The 26,672-nt window shown below is 41.6% G+C and overlaps 1 long non-coding RNA gene across 1 annotated transcript; it reads left to right on the top strand.

The window, feature by feature from the left end:
• The first annotated feature begins 1,799 nt into the window (after positions 1–1,799).
• On the top strand, positions 1,800–26,351 carry LOC310745101. The gene is made up of 3 exons (XR_014539935.1): positions 1,800–1,855; positions 12,666–12,871; positions 25,801–26,351. It is a non-coding gene; the product is annotated as an uncharacterized lncRNA (long non-coding RNA).
• The last annotated feature ends 321 nt before the right edge of the window (positions 26,352–26,672 follow it).

Below are 26,672 nucleotides of genomic sequence, written 5' to 3'. Positions count from 1 at the left end.
GTGTGGGTATGTTATGTGAATATTTTCACCATCTTTATGTATGTTGATTTTGTACAGCCATTCATGCTTCCCCGTCACTGGATGTGAAAGGGATGTTGAAAACCAATCCCATTTCAGAATACTGAAAAGGTCAAGGTAGTATACTTGATAAATATATGAGACGTTATAACATTTTTGGTATCTAATTTTCATGTCTTGCACAGCATTAATCTTATCGAAAAGATGAACCATTCTAATGAGAACTGGAAATAGTATAAATCTGGCACATTCCCTTGCATAATTTTTAGACTGTAGAGGTGCGAAACTCACCTTAGCTGGCATATATTGTTTCTGTGTTAACAAAAGTGTAAGAGTGATGCTAAATTGAAAACATATTTCTTCATCCAAATGAAGGCTAATTTTACCACCGCAAAGGCTTGTAAGCTATTTTCATTTCTGTATACGGCAGATCAACTGCTTGGAGGATTTTGCGATGCTCAAGTTCAGTCCTTTGTAAGATATGTAATTTTAGTAAAAGGAACAACTCCCTTGTTCAACACATTGAATACAAAACATTTAAGTACTCTGAGGTCCATAGGTTCTGAGGAACACTATGTTTCTTTGGGAAGGTGGGGAATGCCATATTGCAGACACCACTTTCCCAAGATGCATGCACAAAAGTTCAAAATCTCAAAATCACAGATAACTTTTGCCCGAGCTTGTAATGTTGGATCCACAATTTGGCCTGCTGGTTATGATTTCAGACTGCATAAGTTCACCTAGCTGTGTGGAACAGCTAGAAAGGATATCAGCTGGCACACACTTTCAAAATCAGGCTGCAGTTGTCCCTGGGAGGACTGGACATGATGGAGTACTGCCTCTCTTCTGAACTTTGAAGATGGATGGCTGCTGCCACAAGTAAATCAAGGAGTTGAATTGTGCACCATTCCATCCCATTCTTCCACAGTCTATTCCCATCCACAATGTGTTCAGCAACAGGACCTAGAACTTGTTAATGGGGGAAAAAAGTTAAAAGGCAGCCCCGGGACACCTCATAAAATATGAGTGTTTTTTTTAAAAAAAACACACACACAAAACAAATAAATTTTCATGCAAGGATTTTTTTAAGTCTGCACATAGGAAGCTTCCTTATACTGAACCAGACCATTGGTCCACTTAGTTCAGTATTATCTACAATGACTAGAAGTGGTTCTCCCAGGTTTCAGACACAAGCCATGCTTAGGATTTTTGCACCCAGAGCAGAGACTTTACCACTGAGCTAAGGCCCTTTCCCAATGGCAAGGTTGTGTGTCCCAGTTGTGTGTCAAGCCTCTCCCCTCCTGTTTTTGGTGAATGCTGTATGGATATCCTCATCAGAAGATTTTATGGTGCACTTAGGGCAAAAGTTGAACACTTTGCATAGCAATAGAGATGGCCACTGTTGCATCAGGAACGGAACAGATGATGTGACTCAGTGATGGAACAAAATCTTATAAATTTTGCCCTTATGTGATCTTATAAACTCTGGTAGCAAACTACTGGGGGCATTGGTTACAAATGTCAGATAATATGCCAGAGTTAGAGGAAGCTGTGAATCTTTTGGAACATATTTGTCTCAACGTTATTGAAAGGGCTTTATTTTTTTCCTTCGTTAATAAGCTTTGTGTTGCTTTTGTATTAAAAATAAGCTGCTTCTTGTGAATGAAAAGTGATGATACTTACATTTCTTTTGATCTTGACAAAGGCCACAATCCTTTTGAATGCTTTATAGTTTATTTGGCTTCTTTCTCTCTCTTTCTCTCTTTCTCTCTCTCTCTCTCAGGTAGTCCTGAGTAGTGGATATATCACATCTAATTCTCTTGAAACTCGGCCAAAGGTCAGTCTTGTGCAGGAGTGATACAGGATTAATGTGTCAGTGAATTGCTCATCACTGCTTGACATGAGAAATAGCTGGACTGACAGAGTGCTGGCAGATGAGCCTTTAGCCAAGGAAGTTTCAGCTGAAGGGGATTAAGACTAAGGCTAAGCCTAATGAGACTTTGACTATGCCACATTGAAAGAGAGAGCCCTGCCCTTTGTCTTTATATGTAGACAGCTTTCCCCTAAATTGTTCCTTGTTTCAATGCATTCAAGCCCTTACAACTGGAGAAAGTTTAGCCCAAGCTTTCTCTGTGACACTTTTTAGCATCTGTGCCAATTATCTCTCCTTAAGAGATTTTTGGGGTGGGGTGGGGTGGGAGGTTCTGAATGCCTGCTGTCAATAAATCCATCATTGTTGCCACAGGAGGGCACTGGCAGTAAATACGAACCTGAGGGTAGCAATAGATGACTTTATTTTCCCATTATAATATGATTTTACCCCATGGTTGTAAGGAGCCAGTTATCTCAAATCACACATCAGGCTGAGGAAGGTGAGCAGCGTGGGAGCAAATTTGTAATGAAGAAAGAGTGCAATATTGTTTTGTATTAATTTTAGAACAGTTGGCCAAATAGTAGGGGTTAGGGTGTTTAAAAAAGCCATTCAAAGTGTATGGAGGTCTTATGGAGGAACTGGATAGGTGTGGGAAACCTGTGACTCCCTAGATATTGCTGGACTCCAGCTCCTAGCAAACCAGCCACTGGCCATGTTGGTTGGGGTTGATGAAAGTTAGAGTTCCCTAACAGGTTCCCCAGCTCTGAACCAAGGGATGAAGTAGGCGAACACTAGATTTGTTGTGGACCAACACAGCTACAGTTCTAAGTAAATCGCATTAAAATCAAGGGTGCTTAGTTCTGAATCAAGGTGGTAAGGATTATGCAGTAAGGTTGATTCTGGAGACTAGGAACTCATGATTTAAAATGGTGATATGAAGGTCACAAAAAATCTCTTTGCAGTTAGGTGGCCCATGGACTGCAGGTTAGCTGCCCTACTCTAATCAGACTGCGTAGTTGGCATTTCTTAAATCATCCCATTGTGGGATCCAGCTATATGTGGATCTCATCCTGAAAGGGTGGCAAGAAAACAGTAATAACACCTGAAGATTGCAGGCAATGCCTCTGAAGTTTCCACAGTCCAGCAGCTTAGGACTCATTGTTTTCAGGGGGACTTGCACAGGGAGCTGTATCCTGGATAAGACTGAAAAGGGCAATAGTAGGTTCATGATCCAATGATCTGTGTGCACATTACTTTGAGTACCCATATCTCTGAATCACGTCCATAGACTTGCATGTGCCATTCTGCTTGGCTGTGGAGATGCAAAGATTAGATCGTGAGATGTATTCCATTGGCTCAGCAGAGAGATCAGCTGCCATTTGGGTCCTCCCTCCCTCCCGAACTGTTTCCATTCCATGTGATAATCATAGAAACAAAAAGCTGCATTGGTTTTAGACAAACAATTTGTGTTTTGTGTGGAACTTGACGTCATAATTCATGCAGCAACAAGACCCGTGCCGTCTTTTATAAAGGAAGAGTGGGGCCTATTTGCAGGTTTAGATTACATATGAAAGTTGGGTATGAAGCAGGCAAGTACAATCCCCTCCCTCTTTTCATATGAATCTACCTGGGCCCCAAAATTATCACCTGAAGCCCTTCTTCATGTGCCTCCTCCATGGGAGGTCCAGAAGATGGCAACATGAGAATGGGTGTTTTCTGCAGTGGCTCCCAGTTTCTGGAATGCTCTCCCCAGAGAGGTTCACCTGGTGCCTTCAATATACATCTTTAGGTGCTAATGTTCCTCTTCAGCTGGACCTTTGGCTGATTAACACCCAACAGCCTTTTAAACGTGTTGTGGGAGAGGAAATTCTTAGTTTTCTTTTTATTTGAATTATGTATTATTACAGTGGTACCTCGGGTTACATACGCTTCAGGTTACAGACTCCGCTAACCCAGAAATACTACCTCGGGTTAAGAACTTTGCTTCAGGATGAGAACAGAAATTGTGCTCTGGCGGTGCGGCAGCAGCAGGAGGCCCCATTAGCTAAAGTGGTGGTTCAGGTTAAGAACAGTTTCAGGTTAAGAACGGACCTCCGGAACGAATTAAGTACTTAACCCAAGGTACCACTGTATTATTATTATTGTTATATCATATTTTTATGTTGTGAACTGACCTGAGATCTAAGGAAGAAAGGCAGTATACAAATTTAAATAATAATGATAATGATGATAATGATAATAATAATAATAATAATAATAATAATAATAATTCACAGTTGGGGTAGGGGAGAAATTCACTTCAGGTCTCATCTGGAGCCAGACCTACCAAATTTGTACCTTCCAAAACAAGATGAGAACTGAAGCACAACCATCCTTCAAAATTCGTGCTTAACTGAATTTTGCTACGCAGTTTGCCAGCCAAGCAATGTTTACGAAAACACATATACTAGGATAAAGTGTGCAGAAAAAATGGATATATTGGTGAAAATAATAAACTAAAATGGATCATATTAGGTTAATATTCTGGTAACCAAATGAAAAGGCCCATATGTTGTGTGGAAAGTCCTGACTCAAAATTATTGTAAAATATAATAAAAATGACATGAAAGCAACCCTTAAGCAGATTTTGGCTGTGAATGCATAGGAAAATGTCCTGACCATTGTATTTGAGAGGAAAGTTTTCCTCACAATTAATTACTTATAAATGTTATCAGATCACTAAAAGCATCAGCTTTGTGAAATATGTTTCCTAATTTGAACATGCTTGCTGAACAAAGAGGCTACTAAAAGGAAGAAATGCATTTGAAGTATTCCAGGAGTGGCCATGTGTCCTGCTTTAAAGCCCTCTATTTCAAGGGCTGTCTGATTTAAAGAAATGTAAGAAAGGAGTGCAGAGTTCCTGAAGCAGCTGCCTGTCAATAGCCCAAACTTTATTCACTATACCAGACTGATTCATTATTATACCTTCTCTCTTCAGGTGATTTTTTTTCTAGTCACACAACATTTTTCCTAGTCCTGTAATGATATGCATAGACTTGCATCCCATTATGGTCTGACTGAAAATGAAGGCAAGTACATATTACTATAGAGGACCTTTGCATGTTAAAGTGCACCTTATAGATAATTGTTGAAATAAAAAATAAAAATTGTCCAGTAGCACCTTATAGACCAACTGAGTTTGTTCTGGTATAAGCTTTTGTGTGCATGCACACTTCTTCAGGTACAATGAAGCAGAAGTCACCAGACCCTTATATATAGTGGGAGGGTGGGGTGGGGTATTTCTCAGAAGGGTAGGAGGAGATGGGTGATTGGCTCAATGGGTATGGTAAACCTGTTGACTACTTATAGGTAGGTAGCCATGCTGGTCTGCCGTAGTTGAAACAAAATAAAAAAATTCCTTCCAGTAGCACCTTAGAGACCAACTAAGTTTGTTATTGGGATGCGGGTGGCGCTGTGGGTTAAACCACAGAGCCTAGGACTTGCCAATCAGAAGGTCAGTGGTTCGAATCCCCGCGACGGGGTGAGCGCCTGTTGCTCGGTCCCTGCTCCTGCCAACCTAGCAGTTTGAAGGCACATCCAAGTGCAAGTAGATAAATAGGGAAGGTAAACGGCGTTTCCATGTGCTGCTCTGGTTCGCCAGAAGCGGCTTAGTCATGCTGGCCACATGACCTGGAAGTTGTACGCCGGTTTCCTCGGCCACTACAGCGAGATGAGCGCCGCAACCCCAGAGTCGGTCAGAACTGGACCTAATGGTCAGGGGCCCCTTTACCTTTTACTAAGTTTGTTATTGGTCTGAGCTTTCGTGTGCATGCACATGAAAGCTCAGACCAATAACAAACTTAATTGATCTCTAAGGTGCTACGGGAAGGATTTTTTTTATTTTGTTTCTGTTGACTACTGTTAATGACTGTTAATGACTGCAATTAGTCCTCCAGGAAAAAGCAAGGGATAGTATGCAGATGCTTATAGATAATTGTCATGAATTTATTTATGGACAAAAGAGAGCACTTCTCTACACCATGTAAGATGTAATTATGGTACCCTAGACAAATTCATGGATGATGGATGATGATTCAGTGGCTACCAACCATGATGGCTATGTTCTATCTCCACATTTGGAGACAATATGCCTCTAAATAACAGTTACTGAGAACCACAGGTGGGGTGAGTGCTGTTGCACTAGGTTATGCTTGTGGGCTTCCTATGGGCATGTGGTTGGCCACTGTAAGAACAGGATGTTGGAGTAGGTGGGTCTTGATCCAGCAGGGCTCTTCTTATTTTCTCAGTGGGCTACTGTGCTTATTCAGGGTTTGGTCCATGTATTTTATATTCTGTTAAAAGAGTGCATCTGGTAGATCAGATGAATCTTCAAATCAGTACAAAGATCTTTTTGTCTCTGATGGAGTATTTTGGAAGTAGAGGAAATAAGTGTTTTGAAAACTAGATAGGACATGGGGTGGGAAATAACTTGTCTGGCACTTGTGAGCAGAAGGAAGTTTGAAGCCAAGGGTAAAAGAAGCCACACACACAAAAACCCACATGGTAAAAAATGATCAGGCAAGAAGCTTGAGAAGAGGAGGAAGAAACAAAGACTTAGATGGATTTTTAAACCACCAAGGAAGCAATGCTGGGTTGTTGAAAGCATAAGTGATAAAAGCTGAATTGTTGCTGAATACACAAAGAAGCCACTAATGGAAATCAAAGAGAAAAAGGTAGGCTAGACTCTCAGGGTATTAATTTAAACCATATCAGCACTGGACATAATCCAGTCTTTGCTGAAGGTGCAGTGGATTTCCACAGGCCCCAAAGAGCAACGCATCTTTTCCTCTAGAAGCTGGGTGGCATCAATGGTGGTTTCTGATGGTGATGCTCAAGGTCTCATATGTGGTTCTCTCCTCCCCATATAATTCTCACAACAAAGCTATGAGGTAATTTTGGCTGGGAAACAGTGTTTGGCCCAGGGGCACCCAGTGAGCCTTATGTACATGAAGTGCTATCACTGTGACATTTGCTCCAACTGTGTAGAGAGGAAAGTGGGACAATGTCTATTGGTTTTGCATCTCTAACAGGCCATACATTTGGAAGAATATCTGCAGAGCCTGTATTTGCATGCCGCCTAACCCTGAAATGCAGAACCCTGCATGATCAGAGTTCCCTGTCTCTGGCAGAGCTGATATTTCTCTGAGGAGTTGCCACCACAGACTACCTGAATGAACCACAGTTGGAGAACCCCTGATCTCATTATACACAATCTTGCCTTATATTTCCCAAAGTACACACAGAAATACCCGCCCACCTCAGCTACTTCTTGTCTAGTCAACTCCTTACCCCAGTGCTTTTCAACCAGTGTGCCATGGCACCCTGGGGGTGCCTTGAATGATGGTCGGGGTGCCACAGGTAACACTGGACTCTGTCCCTCTTTCCTTCCCTCCTCTGATGCCATCTTGCGTCTCTGCCTCCCAAAGGGTTGCACAGCTGTTTGTTGCAGAAGCTCCAGCTACAAGCTCTGCAGACAAATGGTGCCTCTGGGGCTGGCCAGGGGGTGCTGGTTGCCAGGAGCTGAGGTAGCCCTGGAGTAAGCAAGCAAGTGGGTGAGGGAGCCCAGGCAGCCAGTCTGCCAGGCCTTGCTGTTGGGAATGGACAGAGAAGTCCCAGGCTCCGCGGGGTAGGGCAGTGGGAGGAGGCATCTCTTTTTGGGGTGGGGTGGAGGCAAGCTCAGAGGCCAGGGGCACTGGCAGCAGCTGCCCGGAGGACTCCCAAGGAGAGGGGAGAGGAGAGGAGGCTGAGGGTACACTCCAAAAGGGAGGGTGATTTTAAAAAAGGTGAGGCTGCCAGCTCTGCAGGCAAGGGGTGACATAACTGGGCTCCTGAGCCACACAGTGGTACCGTAGAATGAATGTAGTTGGTCAAGGAAGCCGTGCACTCCAAAAGGTTGAAAAACTCTGCCTTATCCTGTTATCATAGTGGCCAACTAGGTGCATTTAGCTAAAACATTTCAGCTCCCCTGCTCTCTTTCACATACTTTTTCTCCCCCTCTTCTCTAATGCATACATACAGATATAATTTTATTTGTATGCCCCCTTTCCACAGTTCAAACCATGCTCAAGGTGGTTTTTATATGTGTTAAAAGCCACCCAGAGTGGCTGGGGCAACCCAAACAGATGGGTGAGGTATAAATAATAAAATTCTTAGGGTTATTATTAATAATATTACAACATGAAAAAATATGCAACTTCAACACAACAAAAGTAGTTAGCAACAATAAATAAAACATTAAAAAACACAGAACCAAATTGAACAATTTCCACATAAATCACACCAAGATCTAAAAAATAGATTATTTTTTTTAAAAAAACAACAACGGCAAAAGGAGCAGCAGCCCCTGCCCCCAAATAACACCCCAATCCAAGAGTCTGTTCAGCAGCCTCAGCTTATGTGGCTGGAGTCTGTCCATCAGTCAGGGCCTTGTCTTCCCAGGCCTGATGGAAAAAGGCCTGTAATATAGGAAGCAGGTCTTTCTGCACATATCTCTGTTCTCAGATCCCATCCTGCGGGTAAATAGTCCATTCAGACAGGAAACTATTCTAACCATTAGCCCCTATTAGGGACATATCAACTGGTCATCCTTGACTATTAGCAAGCCATCAGCTTAACAAAGCAGCCCTAACAGTATGAACATAGAGAAGAATGGCATAAATACAGGAAAAAAGTAGGATCAGGGATTCAGAGAGGCGATCAATATATGGAAAGGCAAGAGAACTAGCAATGCTGATGAAAAGCAGCCATAAAGAGTAGGGTAGATAAAAGAGGGGTGCATAATAAGATAGCAGTAAATAGACAGATAAAAGGCAAAGTTCTGGCAGGTAGTAAGGAAACAGTCAATAGGGGAGAGGAGCACAATTAATATGGCACATAATAAAGTGCAAATCAATGGGACAAAACTCAGCTAATTCAGCAAGAGGCAAAGGGTCAGCTAATATTAATAATGAGAACAACTACTAAAGGAAAGCCCTACTTTTCTATAGCTCATTGTAGATATATCTACAATGAGCTATAGAGATCACTTCATTTACTTGGTGACCTTGGGGGGAGGCAGTCACCATTTCCAAATCAAACTTACCTCACAGGTTTGTTGCAAGGATTATATGGGAAGAGAGAAAACCACTTTCTTTGTTCTTGACTCACGTTCAGTGCCATCATTTACAACATCAGTAAAGTAAAATAATCCCTTTTACCTGACTCCACTATTCTTTTCAACCGCCAGCCCGAAATTTAACTGCCACTTTGTTTTGTGTCAGTTATGTGTACCCACATAACTAAACCACATGACTAAACCACCTAGCCTTTTGGGCTTGACGATCGTAAGGTCAGCAGTTCAAGTCTGTGCCATGGGCTCAGCTCCCATTGTATATGCCCAGGGGGTGCAACTTCAGGCCTTCGTTTCTATGTCTGGAGCATTAAACACCCAGTAGTTCTGTGCCCTGTATGTGTGTGTAAATTCTTGGGTAGGCTTTTTCAGTTATTTCATCCTGTAAACATTGTTGTGCAATGGGCCCCAGAAAGCCCTACTGTTGCAAAACAAAACAAACAAACAAACAAACAAACAAACATTTGTTTCCTCCTTTACAGCAGGATACAATGGAGCTAGATTCTGTTATTAGTTGCTGAAGTTTTATCTGGGTACATCACACATATTTAATCCCAAAGCATCTCTGTGAGAAAGCCAGCAATGCAATGCTATTGTTCTGGTTTCTTATTCATTGTGTTAGCGTCTACATCTTCATTCAGAGCTATTTTCCATGCTTATGAATTTTCTCACCCCAGGATTATATATCTTTAACATTTATCTCAAAATTGCCATATAAAAATAATGATGTTGGAGAAAAAGGTGGAGAGAAACCCACCGGCGGGAAAGAGCTAAGCTGTGTGCTGTAAGCTGATTATTGGTAAGAGGACTGGAAGGTGAGACAGAATGTTTATTTCAGCATCTGGTATTAGGGAAATCTGAATCATTCCATTGCTAGACTTTATTTTCATGTTTCTGATCACTGGTTCACACTCCCCCCCTTCCCGCTGGTATCTGCCTTCATGAAATGAACCACACCTCCTGATCCTTGAAAGGTAAAGCCAGTGTCTCTATGGGAAGAGCAGAAGTTTTGTGTGATTTTTTTGGGGTGGGGTGGGGTGGCGGGAGTGGAATCCAGAAGAGATGGTGGAGGAGGAAGATGCAAGCCATGAGAAAAAGGGAAGGGAAAGGAAATGGGGTGAAGGGAGGGATGTATGGAACATAGAAGCAAAGATGTGCATGGACCAGGGCATGTTGGGAACAGTCCCAGTTGCAATGGGATCAGGGGCTTATGGAAACCAGTTGGAGTGCAAATCATGAGACAGGAAACTGGGTTTGCATAGTTGTGGGTATGTGAAGTAGACATGGTCAAAGCAGACACCTTGGTTTCTTTCATTTTTCCTTCTACACATTTCCAGGTCAGTTTTGCGACTTTTTATAAAATAAAATAAAATCATTGTGAAATTGATCAGTGTTTTAGTGCAAATTTATCCTGATATATACGGCTTAATACATTTTGGTTTTTTTACATGTTTGAGCAAGGGGCTTCAATGAATGTACCGTGGTACCTCGGGTAACATACGCTTCAGGTTACAGACTCTGCTAACCCAGAAATAGTACTTCGGGTTAAGAACTTTGCTTCAGGATGAGAACAGAAATCGTGCAGTGGCAGCGCAGCGGCAGCAGGAGGCCCCATTAGCTAAAGTGGTGCTTCAGGTTAAGAACAGTTTCAGGTTAAGAATGGACCTCCGGAACGAATTAAGTACTTAACCCGAGGTACCACCGTAATGCATTTTGTATGTTACTTTCAGAAATGTATTCATTTAAATGCACATTTTAGCCTAGTAAGTGCATTTTGTACTCCTGGCTGGAGTACTGCACTGCAAAATTTCGCTTTCCGGTTGCATATGGTTTCAGGAATGGCCTCATCCACACTTCCATTAGTGTTGCAATATGTAGGCACAGGTCCATGCTTTGGGTGCTGAAATGGAACAAATACTAAAACTACATTGACATTTGTTCCGATTCAGCAGTGGGTTTTCTCAATGGGGCAAAACACCCCCCCCCCAAAAAAAACCCCCTGCTTCTACCTGGATCTGTGCTTGGATCTACCAGGATCTGTGCCTACAAACCACTGCACAAATGGAAGTCCGGATGAGCCCTGTGCAAATTAAGTAAATTAGCATTTAAATGTGAACTTAACCAAACATATTTCCCATTCCTAGTATGAAAGAAGCTCACAGCTCCCTAGATCTGCTGTGGCAGAAATGTTTGCCCAGTATGGAAGGGATGTGTTTATTTTTTTATTCTTTTAATGGATTCCTGCTAAGCCAGTCCTGCATCCAGACATGGGGTAGAAGAAATACAGATTTAGTGGGAGAGAAAACTCCTGGAGAAAATGAAACAGGAGTGATGGGGAAAGGGCCTGGGGGCCCCCCTTCACACCAGTTGATGTACCCAAGACATTTCACAGACTTTTCACTAGTCGTTTTGTAAAACTTACAGAGCAAGAAGGAACCGACATGAGAGAAACCCTAATATCCCAGGGCTAGCTTTGTCACTTATACTGATAGCTTGCGATGATGCTTCATTAACTAGTGCAAACGCTATAACATGATAAAGCTGCTGTCTCTATTACTGTTGCTATAGCTCAGAGAAGGTTGAATGGGCAACTATCATACTATCTGTTTTTGTCGACTAAACCCAGGATATGTGGCTATGGAAAGAGCTCTTCTTTCTTCCTCTCTTCGCCTCCCCTCCTTCCTAAATTCTCCAAAACCCCCTTGACAGTCCCCTAAAAGTGCACGTTCTTAATCTTGCATTTTCAATAATGGTTTTAGACTGTATTTATTGTAAGCCACCAAAAGAAGTTTATGTTGCCAGCGAAGTGTTTGACGGAAGGTAAAGCACATATACCACCCATAGCCATAAGGTAAGCTGGAATCCGAACCCACCAAAATTAGAAAGAAATTATTAAGCACTTTGAGAAAGAGGCTTTCAGGAAAAGTTCTGAAAAATTGGAGGCTGTGATTTGGTACAGCACTAGCTCCATCACTGCTTTGTAGTTTAATTACAGCACAAACACACAAGCTACCATTTCTTAGTTTAGTGAGAAGGTGCAAAATATTGAACTTCAGTAGTGGTTGGGTTCACTGCTGGGGTTCTGAGGCCCATCTTGAATGTTTAGAAAGCAAAAAGTGTAGTATTTTAAGATAATTCATTATTAGTATTATCTTCCTGTGTGTCATATTAACTATAGCAATGTTCTCCACATAAGACAAACAGGCACATTTTTTTAGGCAAAGGGATTTGTGCTATTGGCATGCATACCTATTTTTATAGCGCCTTGTAATATATTGCAACCATTTCGTGTATAGAACCTGTGAGCTAGCCAGAGATAACAGATGCTCCGGAGACCATTCTTAAAATGTTCTTCCCGCTGACATACAAATCACTCTTTTTATCTCTCTCTCTCTCTCTCTCTCTCTCTATATATATATATATATATAAAATCTGAATTTTAACCAAATCTGTCAAGGTTCCTCAAGAGTTAAGCTTCTTATGTAAGCTTGAAGCTTCATTATTCTTTTGTTCACAACTTGGAGAATAGATGTAAATTTTAGACGATTAGCTACTTTTGACTGACACATTCCATTTGCTACATTTTGCACATCTTGCATTATTGTTTCCACACCTTTTTGTTGGCAGATCAGCCTACAAAAGACCAGCCAAGATATTTGGAGTCTATGAATTCTATTCACACAGAGAGGTTACCATAGAAATGAAAGAGAGATCTCATTTACACATCTCGGCAGTGCATCTTCTGACAGATGTGGTTGACACGTTTGGTAGCAACATTTCTGAAAGATTTATCTTCCAGAAAAAGGAAACGGAGCATACTGCTAGATAAAGAGGTAAATGATTTTATAATTCCTCATGTTTTCCTCATATGCCCCTCACATGCCCAGCCTCCTCCATTGGTAGATGAAAGATGAAACTGAAGACCCCCTTTACCTTGTTCTGTTCAGTATCCCAAGATCTCGGATCCTCCCCATATGCTATACAAGCCTAATTGTTACTCCTAGTTTGAGATGAGCAACACAGACATCTTCAAGTAGTTTTTCTTCTTCTGGGAAGACTGGTCATGTATCCCAATGTCCGGGCTGCCATATTTTGTTAGAGAAATGCAATATTCCCCTTAGTTAGGGTATCTATTGTGATTGTAGGTTCTGGTTGAAATGTAAGTTGTAGGAGAAGACATAGCGATGAAGAATCTCACCTCTTTATGATGAGATTGAAGATTCCTGTTACACCATTCCGTCTTCAACCCCAAACTCTCCAATCCTTTGTACACTCTTACTCATATTTTGTTATATATATTTTGTTATATATATATATTTTGTTATATATAGACATCACTGGATATAAGCTGGATATACACACACCATATGCCTACAAATACACATCCAAAGAAAAGCATAGCTCATCAGGGTTTTTGTTTTTTATAACAATCAGAAGTTGTAGCCACCAAGGCTGCCCTTGTATTTATTTACTTAGGTTCTTTCTATGACATCAGTATTTATTACAAGGTGGCTTGCAATACAGAGCAAATGTTAAAATCACAATTACACTTGCATTGCCCAACTACATAAAGTAAAAGTAAAGGGACCCCTGACCATTAGGTCCAGTCGTGGCTGACTCTGGGGTTGCGGCGCTCATCTCACTTTATTGGCTGAGGGAGCCGGTGTACAGCTTCCGGGTCATGTGGCCAGCATGACTAAGCCGCTTCTGGCGAACCAGAGCAGCGCACGGAAACGCCATTTACCTTCCCGCCAGAGCGGTACCTATTTATCTACTTGCACTTTGACGTGCTTTCAAACTGCTAGGTTGGCTGGAGCTGGGACCGAGCTACGGGAGCTCACCCCATCATGGGGATTCAAACCGCCGACCTTCTGATCGGCAAGTCCTAGGCTCTGTGGTTTAACCCACAGTGCCACCCGCATCCCAACCACATAGTGGCCACTTAAATAAGAATAATAATAACCTTGCTCTTTGAATGCTGTATTTTTCCCTACTGTGGTTCTAGAATGCATATCTCCTTCTCACAACACCCCAAATAGCATACCCTCCAACATTTCTCTGGTGAAAATAGGGACATCCTATTTCATACCCTCCAACATTTCTCTGATAACAATAGAGGTTTCCACTCCAACATTTCTCAGGTGAAGACGGGGATGACCTAAGGAAAAGTGGGACATTCCGGGATTAAATCAGAAACTGGGATGGCTTCTGTAAATCTGGGACTGTCCTCGGAAAATAGGTACAATTGGAGGGTCAGAAAGAACTTCATGGCTTACCCTTGCAGAAGGGCCACACCTCCCTCTAGAAAGTGGAGCTGCACTAATGCAAATAGCAGAATGTCACATTTTTAATCATCTGCAAAGGCCCTAAGCAAGGGTCACATCAAAAATTTCCTTCTTTTCCCCAAAGCAATAAAGCAGATTTTTGAGCCTTCCAGTACAGTATGTTGCCTCCCAATCTTTTCAAAGATGTTACTGGGCACGAAACAGCACGGTGGGGAGCATGTGCAGATTAGTTCCATAAATGAAAAGCTTGTATTTACTTAATGTAAATATTGCACGGGAAGTGACACATTTGCTTTGTCACATTGTCAGTATGAGTTCCAGTTTTGCACACAGCAATTAGAATCAAACTCAAAACCTTTCAGATTCGCTCAGCATTGTCGTTTGAGTGATGTCTCTAGCCAAGTCTGGGTTCCAGAGTTCAAGGAAGAATGCAGAATTCAATGTTGCTTTATGAATGGTGGAAGAATAACCCATTCAGCAACTGAGGCCAGTTTTGAAAACCACATGAAGGGTGACTGTGCAGGCTGAAATAAACAGTACCTTCTTAGTGCAAACCAACCATTTCTTTCAGAAAATGCTTAAACGTTAGCCCCATGTGACTTAAGGATTTTAATTGAAGCTTGCCGCCACCACTGATGTTTTGTTGTTGTTTATTTCTCATTTAACATACACACATACATCCTTTTATTTGCAGGCCACCTTCTCATAGTTCAAACCATGCTCAAGGAGGCGTACAGCATGAAAACATTACAAGTATAATAAAAGTAGCCATAAACAATGAAGAAAACACATTACAAAGTACACAACCAAATTGAACAATTGTCACATAAATCATACTAAGATCTAAAAATAAAGTTACAAAAATTAATATCAATTAAAGCAACATACCCTCCCAAATAAAAATAAAAACCCAACAAGACCCAAGAGTCTGTTCAGGAGTCTCAGCTTTTGTAGCTGGAATCATTTATAGGACCTACAACCAAGGTGGACAGGCAAACCTGTATTATAGTCATTTTCTTATAAGTAACTACATTATATATGAAATGGATGAACTTGAGGGTAGAGGATTATTATTGGATTCAACTATAGAGAAGTGGCAATGGTAAAAGATCCAGTCACAACATTTAGGGTGGAGTGGTGCCATGTTTATGGGGAGAAGAGAGCAGAGCAACTGTTCTGCATGCAGAAAGTTGCAGATTGAGGACCTGACATCTCAAGATAGGGCTGGAACTCCTGCAGGTTCTGCTAGTCAGTGTAGACAATACCAAGGTAAAAGGTAAAAGTAAAGGGAACCCTGACCGTTAGGTCCAGTCGTGGCCGACTCTGGGGTTGTGGCACTCATCTTGCTTTACTGGCCAAGGGAGCCAGCGTACAGCTTCTGGGTCATGTGGCCAGCATGACTAAGCCGCTTCTGGCAAACTAGAGCAGTGCACGGAAATGCCGTTTACCTTCCCGCCAGAGTGGTACCTATTTATCTACTTGCACTTTGACATGCTTTCGAACTGCTGGATTGGCAGGAGCAGGGACCGAGCTACGGGAGCTCACCCCGTCATGGGGATTCGAACCACCGACCTTCTGATCAGCAAGTCCTAGGCTCTGTGGTTTAACGCACAGCACCACCTGCGTTCCTTTAATACCAAGGTAGTTGGATCAATTAGTATAAGACAGGTATATCCTCCCAACAGATGGGTATGGCCAGGGGGCTCATGAGGAATGGCCTCTGTGGATTCTGGTAACACACATACACATGTGGTTCCCAGACAGCCTGTCCCTGGGCTCCAGAAGCAAGTGGATGTACCAAGTGTTCAAAACAGCAACAATTGTTCCAGTTGCAACATAGTCTAGTGTGTGGTTGACACAGAGACAGTCAAACTGTGAGAGAGATATGGGCAAGACAGGATGTGGCTTTCTTAAAGGTTACATGCATATATAACACCCAAATTCTTGATCTGGAACCCAACTCAATCAGCCTGGGGCATGATAGGACCTATGTTGGCTAAAGTGGAGGGCAAGGTGGCACCCTTCCCATTCCAAATAAGCACATCTGGCAGATGAATCTTACTCCAACACTGGCAACGGAAGAGCTCCATTTACCATGCCCAAGTGAGACATGCTAATTTAGGTGGCAAAGGGCAGAGATTGTGTGGCACTCAAAGGTATATCCTCCCAACAGATGGGTATGGCCAGGGGGCTCCTCTAGCCATGAGGAATGGCTAGAGAGCTGCCCTGTCATCTTCCCAGGATCTGCCACCTGAGATGACCATCTCCCTTTGTCCTCTTCCACCTGATATATCATCACTTAATCACAGGGAACAGTGACTTCATTGCTCAGCTGGAGTCCCTAACAGGGCCAGCAATTTCTTACCTATACGTCATACTTTTGTAGTTGAATAACAACTCATTCCAATGTTGCTGGGCTCTTATGGGGTTTGTAAAGGTAGTTTCCAGTGGCTTGTGATCTGTCAGAATCTTTGGAGGCATGTCAAACAAACATTGTGATGGAACTTGATCCTGAACATGGTCAATGCCCTCTGCGAGCTGCAACAATGGTCCTAAAAGTTGTGCAGAGTTAGCCTGGGCTAAAGTCCAGGGTATGGTATTTAATTTCTCTGATCAGATGCCACAATGCTCTCTGTACTCCACATATCACAGCCCTAATAATTGGAGTAGAGGTATGCTGAATCTTATAGGAAGGAAATACGTAGTTTGATTTCCACTGAAATCCAACAAACCTTACGTGTGGTTCATTGCATGCTATAAACCACCGCACTTCATCGACAAACACAAGCATAACAAATGGGTGACAAGGGAATTTCACAACACTCAACAATGAAGTGGTTCGGGTCAGCAAATTCCCCTTTTCTCTAGTTCAATCCATAAACTCATATTCCACTACCATCCCTCATACACAGTTGACACATTAGGAATGTGCCATACTGCCCTTCAGCCTGTCAATTTCCAATATGCTGTAGTAAGGAAAGGAAAAGACTGTCTCCTCTGGCTTCTCATTGAGATATATTGTTCTGTGTTCCCAGAAACTAACTATCTGGGTGGTATCTCATGCAGACTTGAAGAATAGTCATTCCTTTTCAGGAATGCATGAAAGCATGATAAAGGGGCAACAGGGACTTTTCTTGAGTCCATTCATTCAGGTCATGTCCTCTAGACCAGCAAAGAGAGTGTTTGCTCCATCTTCTACACGACTGAACTTTCAGATGCTGGAAGATGGGACAGTGGTCCTTCCCTGTCCTTCTCCATGCATTCAGTATCTTCTGCTTAGTCTTGTTAACAAGGCTATTATAATTCCAGTCATTGAAAGTTTTCAGCAGCTGTACTGTGAGCAACTAGAGAGAACTGTGGTTTGTGGCTTTGCTGAATGCTAGTAATAGCTGGAGTAGTGTGCTCAAAGCTACCAACATGAGTTTGCCCAAATTGCGGGAGGCAGTGGAAGACAGGAGTGCCTGGCATGCTCTGGTCCATTGGGTCACAAAGAGTCGGACACGACTAAATGACTAAACAACAACAACAAAATTAACAGACATGACTAACTGAAGTCTGTTAATTTCAGTGGTCCTCTCTGAGTAAAACACAATGGAATTGCAAGAGAAATCCATGTCCCCATACCTTCTGTGATAACTTAGTAAGATGCAGATTTTAGAGGGCTAAAGAGATGCGGGTGGCGATGTGGTCTAAACCACTGAGTCTCTTGGGTTTGTCGATCAGAAGGTCAGTGGTTCAAATCCACATAATGAGATGAGCTCCAGTTGCTTTGTCCCGGCATAGCAATTCGAAAGCATGCTAGTGCAAGCAGATAAATAGGTACCACTGTGGCAGGAAGGTAAATGGCATTTCCATGCACTCTGGCTTCCGTCACAGTGTTTCATTAGCCAGAAGCGGTTTAGTCATGCTGGCCACATGACCTGGAAAGCTGCCTGTGGACAAACGCTGGCTTCCTCAGCCTGAAAGCAAGATGAGCACCACAACCCCATAGTTGCCTTTGACTGGACTTAACCATCCAGGGATCCTTTACCCTTACCCTTTTTAAAAAAGTAAAAGGGAGCATTTTGAACAGAGTCCAAAAGCTAGCCAGAAGCTGGTGTGGATGAGCAACCAAAGGTCACAAGGAATGAATTTTCATATTATGCAGAATGGGAAAGTAGTAGGCCGAGTAGAAAAATATATATACTGTATGATTTCAGACCCTCCAAGTATCCTTATTTTCCAGGGACAGTCCTGAAGCTGCAGAAGCTGAAAAGTGAGGAGGGAGAGAGGGGGAGGGAGAGAGATGGGGGAGGGGGCTAAATATATTTCATTCTATTGCACAGAGTTTGTGCATGGTTTTTGTGTCAGGATCATGTAGGTAGGTCTCCTCTCTCTCTCTCTCTCTCTCTCTCTCTCTCTCTCTCTCTCTCTCTCTCTGCATTGCTTTGGATAAAATGGGAGCTTGTAAATTTCATTAAGGGTGCCCCTAACTATTTTCTGATAATCCGAGCACCAGGGTACTTCCTTTTTTATGTGCTTAATGTGGAAATTAGGGAGAGGGTTTGTCAAGATCAAAAGCTAGAAGGGAAAAAAGGATGTGCAGTGATAGCAATTATCCAATTTCAGCTTTCAGGCTTTCAGAGGAAGGGCAGTAAAAATTCTGCTCCTAAATTCCAGTAATTTTTAATGCTGCAAAGTTTCCATATCCTTTAAAAATATATATGCTAAAGGAAAAGGTATTGGTTCAGTCCGGAGGATGAATCTCTCTGAATTGCAAAAACCAGGGTGAGAGGAAGGAAGGTAACAATCCGTAGAGGAGCATATTTCAGTTTTGAATTTTTAATGGGCCATTATAGCATAAAAAGCTGTGGGCAGAGAAACCATTTTAGAGTAAATTAAAATACCTTGACAATATCAATTGAACTTTAGCAGAGCAGCCAAGTGATCCAAGTGAATGAAAAGTGATGAAAGCAGGGGACATGTTTATAAATATGTGTGTCACCAATCCATTTGGGTTATGGGATCATTTCGCCTTCTGGGGAATTAACATGTCATGTTCACCTGAATGTGTCATAGATCATCCATTAGTAAACCATTCTTATGATTCTATGCAGTCCCTGATCTTTTGTCAGGACACAATGAAAAATAATTGCTCACTTAACCAATACACTTAGAACCGGAGAGCATTATAAATGGGTGGCTTTTGGAGGAGACTTTGGTTCACCTTTACTGCCCATAATGCTTTTACTATATACATTCTGTCCTATTTTTAGATGGGATTAGACAGTTCCTAAAAATGCACAACTTAAATACTTTAATGCCTTTTAGTTTATTATGGTTAGTTTGCATTTACATTTTAACTTTCCATTCTTTCTTTTAAACTGCTCTGGAAATGCCATTAACGGCTGTCGCAAAAGTACCTTTAACCAATCAACAAACAACTAAAAAATATTTGAGTCTTTGAGCCAGTCAGATAAACTAGGATAACAGGACTTTTGCATGACTTTTAGGGTGCAAAAAAAGAAGAAATAAAACTTTTAATTGTAAAGTATCAAGTAATAAATGGTGTGGAAACATTGTCAGATAGATTTGTTATAAAATAAGGCAGTTATGTGATGATTTTGCCCTTTTCATTTAGTTCCAGAGAATGGGAAGCAAAAGAATAATAATAAAAAAAAAATCAAAATGTATTCCTGCATTTTTGTCTTGCCTTCTGCCTGTTAATGAACTGCAATAACTGGGCAACTAGCAGCATGTTATGGATTAAATGAGGATGCAAATGCTTGATTTCCTGACTAAATTATAAGGAGTGGTGGATGAATCCTCCTTGATTTTTGAAGGCAATTATTAAAATCACGGTGTTTTATTTTTATTCTTAAAATCTCATTGTTGGCATCTGTCTGTCTCGAGAGACAATGGAGTATGCCTCCAGGGGTGAAGTCAAACGTTTGCATTAGCAGCACCAAAGTGACCTCCCCGGGGCACAAGTCTGGGCAGTGTGTCTGGAGGTATAATTAGGTCATCCCTGCTAAAGGGCAGTCAGCAGCTGTGGGGGAAGAAGGACAGGCGATAATGAAACAGTAGGGCATTAGGATCCAACATGCATTCGTCGAATTCTATTCTGTAACACAAGAATGGGAACTGAAAGGAGTCAGCTGAGAAAACTGGAAGGGTAAGAGACATAACAAATGGATAAGAGTGAGTGGAAGGAGAGAGAGGCTGCTTATGTTTGTAGCTCCCCCAGGTTACAAATGTGCCCAAAGGATCCAGGACTGGTGGAAATGTATAGTCCCAAAGGAGACTTCTTTTTCATTTTTCTGCCTCTCTCTTGTGTGAAACAGCCAAACACAAGATCAAACACAAGAGGCCATCCAATGTCATTCCACAACATTGGAATTTCAATGCAGCCAGTATTTTTCAATGGAGCCAGGTCACACAATCAGATATATGCCATTTAGTGAGGTCATAGAACGATATAATGTCAAAATTTGTTAATTTTTTTTACTGGTAGATGCAGAAACTTTTCCCTTAAGGTAAAAAGGTAAAGGACAGTCATGTTCGGTCAAAGCCAGCTATGGGGTTGCGGCGCTCATCTCGCTTTAGGCCGAGGGAGCAGGCATTTGTCCACATACAGCTTTCCAGGTCATGTGGCCAGCATGACTAAACCGCTTCTGGTGCAATGAAACACTGTGACAGAAACCAGGGCACACTGAAATGCTGTTTACCTTCCCACTGCAGCAGTACCTATTTATCTACTTGCACTGGTGTGCTTTCAAACTGCTAGGTTGACAGAAGCTGGGACAGAGCAACAGGAGCTCACCCCATCGTGCAGATTCAAACTGCCAAGCTTCCAGTCGGCAAGCCCAAGAGGCTCAGTGGTTTAGACAACAGCGCCACCCACTCCCTTATACACCCATGGACTAATGTGTTTTCTGCCATGTCTATACTTCCTTCCATGTTATTCAGGAGTTGTTTTGAAACCTCTGCTCTATGGTTCAGGTTTACAGTGCTGCAACAGATGCCTGCCCTCTGCCCTGACCATAGGGGCAATTTACACCAGTTTAATTCAAGTTGGCAGAAATTCTGCAGGTTCCTATTCTGTTACTATCTGACACAGACCTAACCATGTGGGAAACTGGTTGTTTAGACCATGTGGCCACAGAGGAAGGCAATTCCCCCCCTTCCTCCCAATGCATTCACAGTCTGGATCCTGCCAATTCTTTATAAAGTGGTGCTACTAAACAACCAACAAATGCACAGCCAACCATAAAGCATGGATCTGGTTAAAATGCCACACCAGGTGGAAGCACACTACTGGCTTCTTAATTGCATGTGCATCACAGTATGTTTGCAAGCACTGAACATGTGGGATACAGTTGTCTGCACCTAATGTGCAAAATATGTGTGTAAATCAGCCCTTTGTCACTCAAGAAATTAAGAAGTAAAATCACCTGTTTTAGCTTACTCAATGCATTTCCCCGAGCAGTCAAATTATATCTGGCATTCAGCTCTTCATCTTTTGTCCATGCGGATATCTGCACATGAGCCCAAGGAAAGGGACATTGATGTGGTTGTCTTAGCTCTCCCTGTGCTTGTCTAAAAATCCATTGTTTGAATGGCTACTTGTCAATGGAGGGGTTAAAGTGGAGCAATTTATCTACTTGAATGCTGGGAAAGGGGGATTCAAATGTCTTTCTGCTGCTGATCCACATTCAAAGGTACTTACTCTGTATAAATGGAGGCAGAGAATAGACTAGGTTGTTTTTAGGATAAAAACTAGCATAAATATAAATGGGGGGGGGGGAGAGATTTTCCAGAACAAGGTATTCCAATTAGTTCAGCCCAATTTTCTATTAAGCTGTGCACTGTAGATAGACATATTGGGCCTTTTATGAGCTTCATTGTAATGTTTATCATTTATTTGTTCATTACAAAAATTTTGCTTCTCTCAGCATTTGAAATGCAGAGAGATGCTTTCTTTAATCTGGGGATATTAAATTTTGAACTGCAGTTACAGGAAGAGCCAGCAGAACTGCTTCTAAGACTGCAGGAGTTTTTTGCTTCCAAGAATACATATTGCTGATAATCTTTAAATTCACCGTAGGTGCCCGACTATAGGGTATAATAAAATCAATTGTCGAAAAGGAAATTGACTGCAGCATTACACGGAAACATTTGTGCTTAAGAAAGCCAAGCATATATTGTTTTGCTGTGGGCAAGAAATATTTCAGAAATCTGTTCTGTGCTGTAGCAGCTGGGACCAATTCAAGAGAGCATCTCCTGATAGAGATACCTTGGAGGCTGAGTGAGAACCAACCTCTCAGTCTCCCTTTCTTGTTTCAATGGATTTGGGTTGGAACTGCCACCAGGCAACTACTAGCAAGAGGCGGCTGCTTTCATCACCAGCTGAGTGAGATCCAGTTGATTCTTTGTCCCACTCACTAGCCCCAGAGGAATTTGGTGGGAGCTGCTGTGTGGTAGGAAACCAGAGCTGGATGACAAGGTCAAGTTCAGGAAACATTACCTGGATAATTCTGGTTACATAAGGACATCGGCTAATTTCTGTTCTTGCACTACTTGATTCGAACGGGACTTTTGTTTTGAGAATCTTTTGCAAGCCACTTTGAGGGGCTATAAAGTGAGAGGTAAGCCTTTTGTGTAAAATGAACCAATATATTATGCCTCGCTGCTATTTGTGAAAGTCAAAATATATCTTTTAGCCTCTGCTTTTAGAGTCAAGGAATATTATGCTCATATGCACAAATGAGCGACAAGAGCTACAATGAGCTGCATGAATTACAAGAGAAGGTTGAAGAGGAAGCCAAGCCAAGCCTTTCCCAACCTTGCTGAACATGGTTTAAAGCAGGCCCCAGTGTCCTCATCTGCTCTACCACTGACTCTTTAGCCTTTCAGTTAATATTCATGCTCAAGGAGCAGTGTGGTGTGGTGTGATGATGTTGGGCTATGACTTGGGATACCAGACTTCAAATCCCTACTCAGGGATGAAACTCACTGGGTGACTTTGGGCAAGTCAGTCACTCAGCCTTACCTGCCTCATGTGAGGATGAAAATGGAGAGGAAGAAAAACATGGACGCCCCCTTCTGATCTTTGGAGGGAAGGTAGAATACAATTGTAATAAGCAAACAAACATGGAGCCAGGTGAAGTTATGCTGTGAGCTCGCTGCTGCCCATGGGTAATGAAATTGTTCTTGTGTTGACTTTGGGGATCACTTTTGGGAATCAGTATGGTGTCTATCGGTTATTCTGTTTTTGTGTGTTAATAAAAGTTTGAATATGTTGCCTTATTTCTGCCCTCTTTTTTGGTAATGCTCAGGGATGATAAGAGTTGCAGTCCAATAATACCTGGACAACCACAGATTCCCCAGACCTGCTTTGGTTCATCAACTTTTTGATGACTTACGTTAAAGGCAATAAATCCAGAAATCAGCGGCACAGTACTCTGCTATTTCCGCAATGATGCAGATAGTAGATTTCAACAATTTATTCAGAAATTTATGTATGTTGAATGTCCTTCCACAGCGTATAAGGACACTGGACTGGAAGTAATGACTTTATTATGATATTTCAAGATTCCTCATCTGGAAATTATGGAAACAATCTGGAAACAATCATTCCCCATAAAAATTGCAACCAAATCTTTTGTATATCCACATAAAATATTTTTTTGTCTTGATTTAGTGGAAACAAGATATATTTGACCTGAATTTGAAATAATAATTCTGAGAGACACTTCTCAATGAATTAGTCAAATATTGACTCTGTACTGAATAACAAACTGTGCAAGCAGTACTATCGCTTAAAGGGCATGGCAGATTTATTAGTAAGGATAGGGAGGTGGGAGGAGAGGAAAGATGGGTTTTCTTTCATAATTTAGAAGTCCTTTAAGATGATACAGTGATCTATGTTACAAGGTCTCAAACTGAAGAAAATATACTTACCTTTGATGTTGATTGAAGTAGTACTAGACAAAACTGAAGAATCACTAAGTGAGTCTAAAGTCACAATATTTTTGTTAGCTAATGATATCATGATAGCTAATCTATGGTAAATATCAGCAAGGTAATGCTCTTGTTTCCTTGTACAAATTAAATTAACTATTCCCCATCATGCTTCCCAACATCTACATGAACCTACCATGTGGACGTCTCCATTGAAATGTCACAGCTATGCTAATAGCCTATGCAGATCTTTGCCTTTTTTCCATTTTCTGAGTCTAAGAAGTGCTGAACAAGTATGGGGCAGGTTTTAGACTGAATGAGAGTATGGAAGGGGGAGAAATTAATTCAGTTTTCATGTTAATATGAACCCTACATAACTCACACTTCTTGAGCTATCTGAATTTCTCACTTCACCAAAGTGAAGTTGGAGAACTTCCAACCAAAAAGTTGTGTACGAAAAAGCATGCCAAAGGTAAAGTGTACACAATAGTTGCATATTAGTGTAAATAACATGCAAAAGTGCATTAGGAATAATTTCTTATAAATGAGTGAATTAAGAGGAAGGCACTCAAAATGTTTTGAATATTTTTGCAAACTATTTTTTTTTAAAAAAGAAACCTTTGTGGAAAAGGAGCAATCTAGGATTTCTCATTTAAACTGAAAGATTTGCCCATCCCTAGATGAAAGCAAAGAAATGGAAACTTGCTCAAGACAAGATGGAGAAGCTGTTGGTTGGAGAAAATATGCATGTACAGCCAATCTTTCCTATTGCCTCCACTTCCTCATAGAAAACTACAAAGCAGCCACAGCAAAAACAGATCGTTCTCGATGCCCGTTGTGACTCACCTCTCCCTGAAAGCTTGAAGAAGGAGGGGCATCTTTACCTGCTGAAAATATAAACATTCTTGACTGAAACCCTACACCATAAGGAAAATTAATGTCTACATCAGAGTAAAGGAATGGAAATGGTTGCCCACCTGGTCCTGTCTAGCTTAACTCAAAACATTCACATCACATTCAGCGTACAAGTTATTTCAATTATATGCTACTTTTGAGTACGTAACTCCTGCTGAGGAAATGTTGGGATCAGGTGCGAGTGTGGAAAAATAATCACAATATGCCATCAAGAGTCCCAGTGCATAAACCAAAAATACATTTCACCTCTCCCCCCCCCCCATTTCCCTCCAATGTAAAATGCAACTCTGGCTATTGTACTTATGCCTCTTTCCAATGCCTGTGTTGTTTAGATACTTTTGTCATGATAGGCTCCAAGGTTAGCCTTTATTCATAAGGTTCAGGCAAGAATAGCTGGAAGTGAATATATATTGCTGTAAAATTGCTATTCATATTGATATAGCCATACCTGCAGCTATTGTGTATGACAATATTTAGATCATAATCTGGTTATTTTGTCCTACACTGAATGTAAGAAAAAGCATCAAAGATATTTGGATTTATATTTAGACACTATCTCGCAGCTTTGGGGCTCCAGTCTTTTAAAGCCCAGCTTTCTTAAAAACTGCATTGTTTTTCAGCAGGTCTGTGCAACTTGTTGAAATCTCGGAAGCCAAGCACAGCTCACAGTGCCGCATCTGCGAGTCCACTGGGCCTTCCGGAGGCTATGAAACAAAACAGAAGAATAAACACCACAAGAGAGCTGTCAAACAATGGACAGGCCCCAAAAGTTGTCTGATGGAATTAGTTTGGTGGATCATGTTGTGCAGGCCTGATCTGGAGGAGAAAATTGAAGGGAGGGGAAATAAATTTGCAGCATGGTCATCTAAAAGAAAACTTAGCACTGAATCCAAGACTGGACATCCTTTTGATCATCTCCACGGATTTACAACTCATGCCACCTTCAGTGGCAAAGATGGTGGCTGGCATCCCATAGACTCCATCTTGGAAGTGCCATCTTTCCCATCCACCATCATGAATGACATTCCATTGTGAGAGAGGAGCTAAACTTGGAATATAGTAAGGTGCATCAGAAGGGAGCACCTAGACAGAGCTTTTAGCCTTATTATCTATTGTGACTGACCATGGACTGATGATGTTGCCTTCCAGTAATAAATGTACCAAGCTATGCCTCTGTTTGGTCATCAACTAGGAGAGAGAACATCCTTTTGACACTCATAAAACTCTTCACAGATCTACTCAGTCTTTACTGACTACAAAAAGGTGCTAGAATTTAAGATCTAACCACCTTTCGAATCCAGGTATAAGTATGTCTGTGGTTGCTTGAAATTGGACTCTATTGGACTATAAATAAGGAAGTTATAGTACACCATTGAAAATGGTGGATTCTATAGGCTTGGTTTTAATCACAGCTATCCCTGATTGATGGGCTTCCCTTTGTAATTTGTTCTACTGCCGACTATTCTCATGATAAGTTAACAGCAGAACAAGT

This window comes from Podarcis filfolensis (genome assembly GCF_964270895.1).
Source record: "Podarcis filfolensis genome assembly, chromosome: 11".
NCBI classification, from domain to species: domain Eukaryota; kingdom Metazoa; phylum Chordata; class Lepidosauria; order Squamata; family Lacertidae; genus Podarcis; species Podarcis filfolensis.
This window is presented reverse-complemented; position numbering and strand designations above follow the sequence as displayed.